Consider the following 14,891-nt stretch of genomic DNA (forward strand, 5'->3'; position numbering starts at 1 on the left):
TTGTTGTTGTTGTTGTTGTTGTCCTGGGGCTGTGTGGGGTCTGTTTGTGTTTGTGAACAGAGGCCCAGGACAAGCTTACTTAGGGGACTCTTCTCCAAGTTCATCTCTCTGTAGGTGATGGCTTTGTTATGGAAGGTTTGGGAATCGCTTCCTTTTAAGTGGTTACTATCTGCCCCGTGAGTTCCCCCAATTGTTTGTTACCGTTGTGTACTGTTGATAATCACAAGTTTACTGGAGAACTGAGACCAAGTAGAGACTTTGGACAGGGTGGATATGGTATAATAAAGGCAGTTTATTCAGAGGTAAAGATATCTGGAATCGCGTGCACGGACTCGTGCACGTGTGTAGGTCACCTAAATCATCAGAAAAATTGCCCCTCCTGAGAATTTTTTCAGGAGCCGCCACTGCCCAAGCTATAAGACTGTAAAATAGTTAGTCCGGGTAACTATTTGGTTAACTATTTAACTATCTGCATTGACCCTTTTTGCACTAACTTTTTTGACTCATCACATACACTGCTGCTACTGTTTACTATGTGTAACTTTAGTCCTAGTTATCTACTTCCATTACCTCATACCCCTGCACATAAACACGGTTCTGGTACCCTGTGTATATAGCCAAGTTATCTTTACTCATTGTGTATCTATTACAGTGGCGGTCGGTGCCGTTATTATTTGAATAAATATATTTTTAATTGAGAAGTAGACAACAGCGAGAAAGGTAGAAGAGAAGGAGGTGATGTTCCATTCTCAGAGTTCCATCGGCTGCCAGTATGGTGGATGGACAGCTCTGAATGTGACAGAGCATCTGCATGTATGGCCTATGGGGGTGTGGAGGGAGAGCATACGGTGTTTGTTGTTGTTGTTTATCTTCTGTTTTTGTCTGTTTGCTATAGGATATGGACAAGGCAGTGGCGGTAGGTGCCGTTTAAGATGAGGGAGGATTTTTTATATTTTTTATTAACATGGCATTAATTCTATTACAACATATTGGATGACTGTCATTCATATTCCATTCACCCAGCTCAAAGTAACATCGATAGGTTTAGGCTATACATGATACTTAAATTGTCCCTGTACCCATCATGAGGTTGCTACAACCTAGACTATGAATGAAAGTTTACAACGTAGGTGCAAAGGTCGAGAGAATTTTGAGTAGTCAAGGTGACAGACAGTGACACATTCAATACCGCCTTGCACACTCTTGCCTGCATCTAGCTGATCTAGGGCGTAATCATTTGTCCCACAGTTGCAAAGAGTTTCTATTGGACAAATTCAGGTATGTTTATCCCCGTTTCGTTCAGTTTGCTTCCGTTTAAGAAACATTTTAATCGGCGCAATGAATACACCTCTGATGACACGCAAACACAGTTCACTTTCATACCAAACACATACAAACAGCTCGTTGTATATATAATTCCTTCTCACATCTATCTACGCACTCTCCTCCTCTCACCCTTTCTCTTCGCCTGTGGACAACACATCAGCTAACCGCTACACACAGCCTACATCGTTGTGAAGTGATAGTCAACATAACGACAAGCTAGAAATAAGTCATTAGTAAACCTGCTACAATCATTTGAATAGGCTAAACTAGCTAGCTGCATTCGACACTAGCTAAGTAAGTGAAAGTGAAAAAATACATACTAGGAAAAATAGCTAGCTGTCTCTCTCTCTCTCTCGCACGCTCTCTCTCTTGCTTCTCCTTAATTTTAATTAATTAATTTTAATTTTAATTTTAATTTAACTTAATCTTAATTTTCTGATCCTTTGATTGGGTGGACAACATGTCAGTTCAACCTGCAAGGGCTCTGATAGGTTGGAGGACGTTCTTCGGAAATTGTCATAATTACTTTGTCAGTCTATGGAAGGGGGTGAGGACCGTGAGCCTCCTAGGCTTTGTATTGAAGTCAATGTACCCAGAGGAGGACAGAGGCTAGCTATCCTCTGGCTACACCATGGTGCTACCTTACAGAGTGCTGTTGAGTCTACTGTAGACCTTCATTGCAAAACAGTGTGTTTTAGCCAATTATTTGCTGACGTGAATAAATTTAGTATAGTTTTATCTAAGAATGATAACTTTTTTAGTGTTTCACTATAAAAAAAAAAATGAAATTCACTGAGGAGGATGGTCCTCCCCTTCCTCCTCTGAGGAGCCTCCACTGATTAATTATTACTTTTATTATTAAATGTTTTACTTTTCTATTATTTCTCTACTTTCCTTCTCTCTCCATTGTTGGAAAGGGCCCTTAAGTAAGCATTTCACACCTGTTGTTTACGAAGCATATGACAAATAACATTTTATTTTAATTTATGTAAACACAACACAAAATAAGTAACATACAGTGAGGGAAAAAAGTATTTGATCCCGTGCTGATTTTGTACATTTGCCCACTGACAAAGACATGATCAGTCTATAATTTTAATGGTAGGTTTATTTGAACAGTGAGAGACAGAATAACAACAAAAAATCCAGAAAACGCATGTCAAAAATGTTATAAATTGATTTGCATTTTAATGAGGGAAATAAGTATTTGACCCCTTAGTACTTGATGGCAAAACCCTTGTTGGCAATCACAGAGGTCAGACGTTTCTTGTAGTGCCACCAGGTTTGCACACATCTCAGGAGGGATTTTGTCCCACTCCTCTTTGCAGATCTTCTCCAAGTCATTAAGGTTTCGAGGCTGACGTTTGGCAACTCGAACCTTCAGCTCCCTCCACAGATTTTCTATGGGATTAAGGTCTGGAGACTGGCTAGGCCACTCCAGGACCTTAATGTGCTTCTTCTTGAGCCACTCCTTTGTTGCCTTGTCCGTGTGTTTTGGGTCATTGTCATGCTGGAATACCCATCCACGACCCATTTTCAATGCCATGGCTGAGGGAAGGAGGTTCTCACCCAAGATTTGACGGTACATGGCCCCGTCCATCATCCCTTTGATGAAGTTGTTCTGTCCCCTTAGCAGAAAAACACCCCAAAAGCATAATGTTTCCACCTCCATGTTTGACGGTAGGGATGGTGTTCTTGGGGTCATAGGCAGCATTCCTCCTCCTCCAAACACGGCGAGTTGAGTTGATGCCAAAGAGCTCGATTTTGGTCTCATCTGACCACAACACTTTCACCCAGTTCTCCTCTGAATCATTCAGATGTTCATTGGCAAACTTCAGACGGCCCTGTGTGGCTTTCTTGAGCAGGGGGGACCTTGCCGGGCGCTGCAGGATTTCAGTCCTTCACGGCGTAGTGTGTTACCAATTGTTTTCTTGGTGACTATGGTCCCAGCTGACTTGAGATCATTGACAAGATCCTCCCGTGTAGTTCTGGGCTGATTCCTCACCGTTCTCATGATCATTGCAACTCCACGAGGTGAGATCTTGCATGGAGCCACAGGCCGAGGGAGGTTGACAGTTATTTTGTGTTTCTTCCATTTGCGAATAATTGCACCAACTGTTGTCACCTTCTCACCAAGCTGCGTGGCGATGGTCTTGTAGCCCATTCCAGCCTTGTGTAGGTCTACAATCTTGTCCCTGACATCCTTGGAGAGCTCTTTGGTCTTGACCATGGTGGAGAGTTTGGAATCTGATTGATTGATTGCTTCTGTGGACAGGTGTCTTTTATACAGATAACAAGCTAAGATTAGGAGCACTCCCTTTAAGAGTGTGCTCCTAATCTTAGCTCGTTACCTGTATAAAAGACACCTGGGAGCCAGAAATCTTTCTGATTGAGAGGGGGTCAAATTCTTATTTCCCTCATTAAAATGCAAATCAATTTATAACAGTTTTTACATGCGTTTTTCTGGATTTTTTTGTTGTTATTCTGTCTCTCACTGTTCAAATAAACCTACCATTAAAATTATTGACTGATAATTTCTTTGTCAGATATCAAACATACAAAATCAGCAGGGGCTCAAATACTTTTTTCCCTCACTGTATGTGTGGCTATACATACTCATCATACACAAGCTACTGTATATGTATATAGCATGTTGAAACAACTTGATGTTACATCCATATACCATAATGAGAGCACATTGGGACAGTGACACAACATAATGTAGTCTCTTGCCTTTTTTCTCTCACACTCTTTTTCATACATCCCTCCATCTCTTCCGTTATTTCTATTGTTCTCTTTCTTCCAGATCTCTGTACCACACCTCTGTGCCTCCCATCTGTCTCTGAGAGGAGGGAATGGAGAGTGTCGGTGCTCGCCATAGGTGGGAGTGAAGCGTTGGCGCGGTTTGGGCGTCAATGCCACATTTGCGAGTGAGAATACGTTGGGGTCCGGGGTGTGGGGAGGGGTGTGGGGAGAGGTGTGGAGAGAGGTGTGATCGCGGTGGGGAAGACAGGCAAAGCAGCCCCTCTCACCTATTAAAGCCTCAGGTAGGGGGCCTGCATGAGGTAATTGATATAATTTCCATTATGTTATTAATCTGGAGATTAAGCTATGTCCCAAATGACACCCTATTCCCTATTTAGTGCATTACTTTTGACCAGGGCCCATTGGGCACATTGCCTAAATGTGCCCCTGGTTCACTCTCTGTGTGTCCTCTAATCTTTTCAGGCCAACCAACCAATTAGCATGTGTCCGTTGATTAAAGACCCATTCTCCCACTCCACCCATCTACCCTGCCATGTTGAGGTCCCCCCAAGACCCCAAGCCCAAACACCAATGTTTCTGTGGTGGTGGAGTTGGGGTTTGTTCAGTCAGTCAGCCAGTCAGTCACCTGAGTCCGTCGGACAGCTGCGGATGATGAATTGTTCATTTGTTCTGTCCTCGCTGGGGAGAGACCCCCCAGGCCATTACACAGCCCGGCATATGCACCGCAATTTTAAGCAGCACCCCCCCATCCTCCCTTCAACCATCTCCTATTCACATCAGAGGAACCAGAGAGCCAGGAAGGCAGGGGGAGGCAGGGATCCCAGACCCCAGATTTGATGTGCATCAGGGGGGTCAAAGAGGGTCATGTCTGGGGGTCTGCTGGAAAGGGGAGGAGAATGGAGCAAGAGCCCTGAAACCTACGGGACTGACTGTCTACCCCCCATCTCACACACACACACACACTCACTTGGGCAGACACATGGACAGACACACTTGGACAGACACGCATGTGCACAAATGTAGGGACGCATTCACACATGATCATACATTCCCTCACCCCTCACAGACAAATAGACTCTGCGCTAGGATGAACTCGTGACCGTGGGATGAAATTGCTATTTAAGATAGAGATCACAAGCGGAAAGCTTATAAACTACAGGCTACATTCACCTTGAAGCTAACACTACCACAGCACTAACGGTCAAAATACAATCTCAGTGACTTCATAACACATATTGAGTCAACTCCCAATTTTTGATTGCTGATTGTTATTGGTATAAATGCCATTCGGGAAAAAAGGCAAAGGGCCACGCTATCAAATTGTCACAATAAATGCAGTCACCACTTTGCAGTTGTCTATTAGTATGTATAGTGAAGAACAGGGAGAGTATAGGACCTTTTCTAAATTAAACTGGATTTATGAACATATATAGATTGATATGTGTGGCTTTGAACATTACTTTGTCTTAACTAGCCCCTGCAGATGGATGTGTAATCCTTTACTGATCACTAAAGACCCTTTTGATCACTCCATTTTCAATGGGTCCCTTTTACTCTGTATGACTCAAACTGATACTTTTCACTTGTTCTCATTGCATTCTCATTGCTCCACAAAGGAAATACCATTTCGAAACATGATTCCTCATTGCAAATGAAAGATACCCATTTTTGACTGAAACACCATTCTCTAAATGGTGAATCACCAATATAAAAAACTCAACAGCTATGGTCAGGGTCCAATAGAGAGTTGGGCCAATACCAGTGGCGGCTCCTGAAAAAATTCTCAGGAGGGGCAATTTTTCTGATGATTTAGGTGACCTACACACGTGCACGAGTCCGTGCACGCGATTCCAGATATCTTTACCTCTGAATAAACTGCCTTTATTATACCATATCCACCCTGTCCAAAGTCTCTACTTGGTCTCAGTTCTCCAGTAAACGTGTGATTATCAACAGTACACAACGGTAACAAACAATTGGGGGAACTCACAGGACAGATAGTAACCACTTAAAAGGAAGCGATTCCCAAACCTTCCATAACAAAGCCATCACCTACAGAGAGATGAACTTGGAGAAGAGTCCCCTAAGTAGCTTGTCCTGGGCCTCTGTTCACAAACACAAACAGACCCCACACGCCCCAGGACAACAACAACAACAACAACAACAACACAATTAGACCCAACCAAATCATGAGAAAACAAAAGAGAATTACTTGACACATTGGAAAGAACAAACAAAAAAACAGAGCAAACTAGAATGCTATTTGGCCCTAAACAGAGAGTACACAGTGGCAGAATACCTGACCACTGTGACTGACTCAAACTTAATGAAAGCTTTGACTATGTACAGACTCAGTGACCATAGCCTTGCTATTGAGAAGGCCGCCGTAGGCAGACCTGGCTCTCAAGAGAAGACAGGCTATGTGCACACTGCCCACAAAATGAGGTGGAAACTGAGCTGCACTTCCTAACCTCCTGCCAAATGTATGACCATATTAGAGACACATATTTCCCTCAGATTACAGCGATCCACAAAGAATTCGAAAACAAACCCAATTTTGATAAACTCCCTTATCTACTGGGTGAAAAACCACAGTGTGCCATCACAGCTGCAAGATTTGTGACCTGTTGCCACAAGAAAGGGGCAACCAGTGAAGAACAAACACCATTGTAAATACAACCCATATTTATGTTTATTTATTTTCCCATTTGTACTTTAACTATTTGCACATTGTAACAACACTGTATATATACATAATATGACATTTGAAATGTCTTTATTCTTTTGAAACTTCTGAGTGTAATGTTTACTGTTAATATTTATTGTTTATTTCACTTTTGTTTACTATCTACTTCCCTTGCTTTGGCAATGTTAACACACGTTTCCCATGCCAATAAAGCCCTTAAATTGAATTGAATTGATAGTAAGGTCGCAATGACACAGAAAGCAATGTCGGGTACAGAGTCGCTCTCTTACCAGGATCGCGGTCCGCTCTGACCAGGGTGAAGGTGGCCGGCTCCACTTCTCTGTCCGGGACTCATCCAGCCAAGTCTCCCAGCTGTATTGGGATTCAGCTGCCAGCAGCGTTTTCATTATTTAGTCCGTTCAGTAGCGGGTATGTACACGATCAACAAGATCAGTCCAAAACCAACCACTGGAAATCCATGGTTGGCGAATGTTTGTAAACTAAGTCTACAAATTAAAAACATAAAATAACGCCGCACTGCAGGTCGCAACAGAGACGCTTCTAGCCGCCATTGTCTTAGTTACGTTCAACGTTACGTCACGTATGACGAAAGCGCGTAAGTGCAAGCCCACAGACACCCATAGAGAATGTATTGAAAGCTTTGAAATGTGAAAAAATAGATTTTACATGACAGGCTATGAGAGACTTCTGGCCGATTTTCAACTTGACTGAAATCGCCCCAAAAAGCAAGCGGGGCCATTTGAAGCACGACTTTAGCCTGATTTGACATTTAGTGGCTGGCAGATCAGACGTGAACACTGATAACTGCTGTTGCCGTGATATAATTGATTAGAAAAAAAATCCCTTCCTTTTCCCGTTTGGCAGTGCGTCGCCCATATCGCCCTATTGAACAAGCCGTCCCTGGCCAATACGCTTTCTGTCTGAACATTCCGAGAGCGCCACTCTCTCCTCCATAGCAGTTGCTAACTGCGTTCTGGTGTTTCTTTCTGATAGTTTTCAAACCTATGACGATGTCCAGTGAAAACAGATATGCAATTTGTTGACACCACAACACAATACAGACTTGGATACACATTATCCCGAATGCTAATCAATAAAAATGTCTGTTAAATTCGCTGCTCTGTTTTGCTTGTTTACTGAGGGTCATTTCATAGGGAATTGTCGGAGGCGCTCTCATATTGTTGCATCACTAACATTTTGAGAGTAAAGGCGCGAACATGGCAGTTGGCTGGATGTCCTTTGGCTGGTGGACCATTCTTGATACACATGGGAAATTGTTGAGTGAGTAAAACCTAGCAGCGTTGCAGTTCTTGACACAAACCGCTGCACCTGGCACCTACTACCATACCCCGTTCAAAGGCACTAAATATTTTGCCCATTCACCCTCTGAATACATACACAATCCATGTCTCAATTCTCTCAAGGCGTAACAATCCTTCTTTAATCTTTCTCCTCCACTTCATCTACACTTATTGAAGTGGATTAAAAATCAAATCAAATCAATTTTTATTTGTCACATGTGCCAAATACAACAGGTGTAGACCTTACTGCTTACTTACAAGCCCTTAACCAACAATGCAGTTTTAAGAAAATAGAGTTAAGAAAATATTTACTAAATAAACTAAAGTAAAAAAATATGTATATAAAAAAAGTAACACAATAAAATAACAATAATGAGGCTATATACAGGGGGTACCGGTACCGAGTCAATGCAAATAGTCCAGGTGGCAATTTTATTAATTGTTCAGTAGTCTTATGGCTTGGGGGTAGAAGCTGTTAAGGAGCCTTGTGGACCTAGACTTGGTGCTCCGGTACAGCTTGCCGTGCGGTAGCAGAGAGAACAGTCTATGACTAGGGTAGCTGGAGTCGTTGACCATTTTTTGGGCCTTCCTCTAACACCGCCTAGTATATAGGTCCTGGATGGCAGGAAGCTTGGCGCCAGTGATGTACTGGGCCGTACGCACTACACTCTGTAGCGCCTTACGGTCAGATGCAGAGCAGTTGCCATACCAGGCAGTGATGCAACCGGTCAGGATGCTCTCGATGGTGCAGCTGTAGAACTTTTTGAGGATCTGGGGACCCATGCCAAATCTTTTCAGTCTGCTGAGGGGGGAAAAGGCATTGTCGTGCCCTCTTCACGACTTTCTTGGTGTGTTTGGACCATGATAGTTTGTTGGTGATGTGGACCCGCTCCACTACAGCCCCGTCGATGTGAATGGGGGCGTGTTCGGCCCTCCTTTTCCTGTAGTCCACGATCATGTCCTTTGTCTTGCTCACATTGAGGGAGAGGTTGTTGTCCTGGCACCACACTGCCAGGTCTCTGACCTCCTCCCAATAGGCTGTCTCAATGTTGTCGGTGATCAGGCCAATCACCGTTGTGTCGTCAGCAAACTTAATGAAGGTGTTGGAGTCGTGCTTGGCCACGCAGTCATGTGTGAACAGTGAGTACAGGAAGGGACTAAGCACGCACCCCTGAGCGGCCCCCGTGTTGAGGATCAGCGTGGCAGATGTGTTGTTGCCTAACATTACCACCTGGGTGTTTAGTCCCAGGGTCCTTAGCTTAGTGATGAGCTTTGTGAGCACTATGGTGTTGAACGTTGAACTGTAATTGTAGCAAGTGACACCAATAAGGGATCATAGCTTTCACCTGGATTCCCCTGGGCAGTCTGTCGTGGAAAGAGCAGGTGTTCTTATTGTTTTGTATACTCAGTGTATATGGCTCTGGCTGTGGTTATTCATACCATTCTAAGATTCAAAGGATTCTCATTCTGGAATTCCCAGACAAAGAAAGGTCAACATTCTGTGACCAGACAGGCAAATAAGAGGTTATCTCTGGTGACCAGACAGGCACATAGACCCAGGAAGTCCTCTGATGGCTGTGTATCTGACCTCTAACCTCTGACCCCTATCAGTGTCACTGGCATAGATAATGATAGAGGCCTCTAGTGGTCAAAAGGCATTATTAGCATGGGCAGAGCCATTGAGGACTTCCACCATTTTAATGTAGTCAACTGGGTGGGACTTCCATCTTCTTTGGCTGATACAGTGAAATGTATTTCTTGCTTGTTCTTTCCCAACAATGCAGTAATCAATATCAGTAGTACTATAAAACATTTATAAAAAGTCAAGTACAACAAAAAACATACGAAAAATTTAAATAAGCTATATAGAGGGCCAGTTCCACTAATGATGACCTCACGTGACTTAAGAATATATTAGCCGCCACAGTAAACATGTCAATGGGGTTTTGAATACATTTTTCAATGGGCTCTCCCGGTCAGGCTAGACTGATCACTCTCCCTGAGCAGAAAGCAAATGTAGGGTTTCCTATAGTGCAACACATATGACTCACATGACCAAATATACCTAATTATTTTACTGACAATAGTTGTCTTTTCACCCCTTTTTTAACCTTTATTTATTCAGGATGTCTCGTTGAGGTCAGAAAAGTATTGAACACATATGACAATACCAGTTTTTGATTTAGATTGAGCACTTTCTCCAATAAACTACAACAAACTAGACACCCTTTCCCTGTCCAGAAACATCTTCACTGCTTGCAGGGAGAAGGCTGTGAGCTCTCAGGTATCTCTCAGGATCTCAGGGCCAGTGGAGGATGATGGGAGGAGCTATAGGAGGACTGGCTCATTGTACCGGATGGAATGGAATAAATGGAACAGAGTCAAACATGTGGTTTCCATATCTTTGATGTGTTTGATACGGTTCCTTTTATTATTTCTACAACAATGAGCCAGTCCTCCTATAACTCCTCCCACCAGCCTCCACTGTTCAGGGCTGTGTGGTTTTGGATCGTCTGGCTGGTGTCCCGGGTGGTGCTGGGTTGTCCTGGGTTGTTCTGGTTTGTTCCAGGTTGTGCCGGGTGGTTTCAGGTTGTTCTGCGTAGTTCTGGGTTGTTCGGGTGGTTCAGGGCTGTTCTGGGATGTTCCGTGTTGTCACGGGTTGTTCCGGATTGTTCAGGGCTGTTCCGGGTGGTTCTGGGTTGTTCAGGGTGGTTCTGAGTTGTTCTGGGTTGTTCCGGGTTATTCTGGGTTGTTCTGAGTTGTTCCGGGTTGTTCAGAGCTGTTCTGGGTTGTTATGGATTATTCAGCGCTGTTCCAGGTGGTTTCAGGTTGTTCAGGGCTGTTCCAGGTTCTGAGTTGTTCCGGGCTGTTCCGTGTGGTTCCGGTTGGTTCTGGGTTGTTCAGGGCTGTTCCGGGTGGTTCCAGATTATTTGGGGCTGTTCCGGGTTGTTCTGGGTAATTCTGGCTTGTTTGAGTCATTACAGAGATGATTAATTCCTTGTTTTTTTGTAAATACTATTAGCCCGCCCCAGCCCACTGGCCCTGGACCACAAGGCTCTGGACGCAAATTCAGCATCTGCCAGAGACCCCAATACACAGACCAGCAAAGCATCGGAGAGGAGAGGAATGGCTGGCCAGGAGTGTGTGTGTGAGGGTGTGTGTGTGTGTCGGCTCAATGGGGGGATAGCTCAATGTAGGCTCACATCAGTGGAGAGTGTGTGTGGGGGGAGGGGTGTATGCGTGATAAACAATGACATTTCATATCATATTTAATTTGACATCATCAACATATAATTTCTGTTTAAGTCACCAGCTATAAAGCTAAGCTATGCTACTGAAGTTCCCAACTTTAAGAAGAGCGAGGAGGATGAGAACTTTGAAAACGGATGAAAATGAATGATCAGTATTATTTCAGCTTTGACACTGTAATTCAGATGGGAACAGTCTGTTATTAACCACCATATATATGAGAAAGTACGAAAGACAGAAAAAAATAAGAAAGAGGGAGGGAGAGAGAGTAAGAGAGGGATGAAGAAGAAGATGAGGATGAGAGATTGTGAGAAGAATAACATTTCCATGGCTGATCTGCTGGAGCAGTTGTCAGGAGGTTAAGGTGAAGGCCAATCCAGCAGTATAGAGCCATGGATTAAAGTCTTTGAGATATGGATCCGGGGGCTCTCCCTCTCTCAGTACCCAGCTTAACTATCATATCCGTGGACAGACAGATCAATACACCTCCTTTCTTTCCCTTCGTCTTCAAGGATAGTTTTTGGCAGAGCTTTCATGGGGTCCTCCTGCTTTGCCCTAATGACATGGTGGGAGCCTGATCATTTAGACTCCGGGGTTCGATCCCACAGCACCAGAACTTAATGGACTGGATGTGGTGAATATGTATGTGAGCTTGTGGGTTATTAAAACGATACTTGTGTATATATACACATGATGTATTATGTGGAGTCTTATGGAGGATGAATGGAGAAGATAAGTAGTTAATCTTTAGTTTGGAAGGTATGTTGGATGTTGGCGTAGCTTTCATTTAAGGACTCAATTATTTTCTGTTGGCACAGGTGAGTTTAATTTCTCTTGGTTAACACCCAGCTAGAGAAAAGTTTGTGGTCATACGCACATCCTTAAAAACATAGGTGCTGGGCTAAGAAACATATGGTTCTCAGAATGTTATGTGCTAGCTGGGTCTTAGTTAAGAACAAGAAGGCCCACACACTCTTTAAGCTCCCAATTCACCGCTTTATTGACAACGTTTTGATCCGAAATGGATCTTCATCATGTCAAGATCCGTTTAGAATCAAAACTTTTTCAATAAAGCGGTGAATTTGGAGCTTAAAGAGTGTGCGGGCCTTCTTGTTTCTTTACTAAGACCCAGCTAGCACATAACGTTCTGAGAACCATATGTTTCTTAAATCTTGGTGAGAGTGTGGTTGTCCAATGGTTATTTCACATACAACCTTCCCACAAAGTTCTGTGAATGGTGCAGGATACCCAACTAGCACATAATGTTCTGAGAACCATATGTTTCTTAGATAGGCATTTCAATACTTCATCATAACATTTTTTACAGGTTTCCTCATGGTTCAATTTTAAATATTGTTCTCAAAAAGTTCTGAGAACATTAAGAAACAACTTTCTTCTGTGGGAAAGTTAGTACTTCAGCTAAATGTTTCCTAAACGTTTCCTCATGGTTCTATTTAAAGTCATGTTCTCAGAACATTAAGAAAACTTTCCATAAAAACTACAAGAAAAGATTAGTAACGTACAAAAACGTTCTAAGAATGTTATTTAAAAACATATACATTCCGTTCTCAGCATCAACAAAACTCACTCGATCCTCTATCGTGTTATGGGTGTGTTCGTAAATTCACTCTGGCTATCTAGTCCAGTTTCAGAGCACTCTTGTCTGAGTGTGCCAGAGCGCAGAATAACTGATGAATTTACGAATGCGCAACATCCGTTGAATATGTGGATACCTGCTTGTATAACATTTAATTCCAAAATCATGGACATTAATATGGAGTTGGTCCCCCCTTTGCTGCTATAACAGCCTCCACTCTTCTGAGAAGGTTTTCCACTAGATGTTGGAACATTGCTGCGGGGACATGCTTCCATTCAGCCAGAAGAGCATAAGTGAGGTCGGGCAAAACCCAGATTAGTCCGTCGGACTGCCAGATGGTGATGCGTGATTAATCACTCCAGAGAACGCATTTCCACAGCTCCAGAGTCCAATGGCGGCGAGCTTTAAACCACTCCAGCCAACGCTTGGCATTGTGCATGGTGATCTTAGGCTTGGTGCGGCTGCTCGGCCATTGAAACCCATTTCATGAAGCTCCCGACGAACAGTTCTTATGCTGACGTTACTTCAAGAGGCAGTTTGGAACTCAGTAGTGAGTGTTGCAAACAAGGACAGACAAGTTTTACACGCTACGCGCTTCAGCACTCGGCAGTCCCGTTCTGTGAGCTTGTGTGATCCTAGACGTTTCCACTTCACAATAACAGCATTTACAGTTGACCGGGGCAGCTCTAGCAGGGCAGAAATTTGACAAACTGACTTGTTGGAAAGGTGATATCCTATGACGGTGCCACGTTGAAACTCACTGGGCTCTTCAGTATGGGCCATTCTACTGCCAATGTTTGTCTATGGAGATTGCATGGCTGTGTGCTCGATTTTATACACCTGTCAGCAACGGGTGTAGCTGAAATACTTGAATCCACTCATTTGAAGGGGTGTCCACATCCTTTTGGCCATGTAGTTTATATATCCCGTTTTAGCATGGACATTGCCATTGCTATTGGACATTGCCATCATCCACCATTTTAAAGTAGTCAAGTAGTCAAATAGGTGGTTATTCCTATGGGTTGTAGTCTCAATGGCGCTGCCCATGCTGTCAAGATGCTATAATGGCACATATATAAAGATGAGTCCTCTATCTTTCTCTATGGTTTCCATACACAGTACTAAAATGAACAGCTTTGTATGAGTTTTTTTTTAAACTACACGCTAGCTCTATTCTGGTGGCGCAGTGGACTAATTCTATGAATAGAGAACAGAAGATCATAGGTTTGAATCTTACTGACGCTGTGCCGCAATAAAAAAGGAATGTGTTTGCATGATTAATGCTTAAGCAAATGAATTTCAATGTGTCCTGTCTGTGCTTGGAGTTCCAAACAGTTGACCTAAGCTAGCAGTGTTATTAAAAGTCTTATTGAAACATGTTCTCAGAACGTAATTTAATTACCTTCAAATAACCTACTTTTTTTTTTTCTGAGCGTTAATTAAACCTCCCAGGAAAACTTTCAGGGAACCATAGTAAAACATTGTCAGAACCTCCCTGCAACCCAAAAGAAATGTTCACTTCCGTTCTCAGAATGTTTTAAAAACGTTCAATTTCACCAGTCAGGAAACATATGGCTTCTTTCCCAGAACCAGTGGGAAAACAAAAGTGTACATTCCCACAACTACCAAGGAACCAAATGAGCTAGCTGGGGAACTACTTTTCGAAATCTGTAACGTAAACAATGCAAGCAACATCATCTGAATTTCAAGAAGAATTCTGTCTTCTTTGCAGTGAGTTGGACTTCGATGTTCAACCTGCTGCAATAATGTATTGAACAATACCTTGAACTTTGAGAACAAAAGCTTGTGGCTGAAACCTGTGCGCCGGCCTCTCCCTTTTGAAAACAAACACATGCACACACACTAAAAACCAGTGGAAATCCCATTCAGACCAGCTATGTGATCACTCCCAGCAACCTTTTGTAATGCCAGAGGGCCTTTTTTT

The sequence above is a fragment of the Coregonus clupeaformis genome, chromosome 25, assembly GCF_020615455.1.
Source record: "Coregonus clupeaformis isolate EN_2021a chromosome 25, ASM2061545v1, whole genome shotgun sequence".
Taxonomy (NCBI): domain Eukaryota; kingdom Metazoa; phylum Chordata; class Actinopteri; order Salmoniformes; family Salmonidae; genus Coregonus; species Coregonus clupeaformis.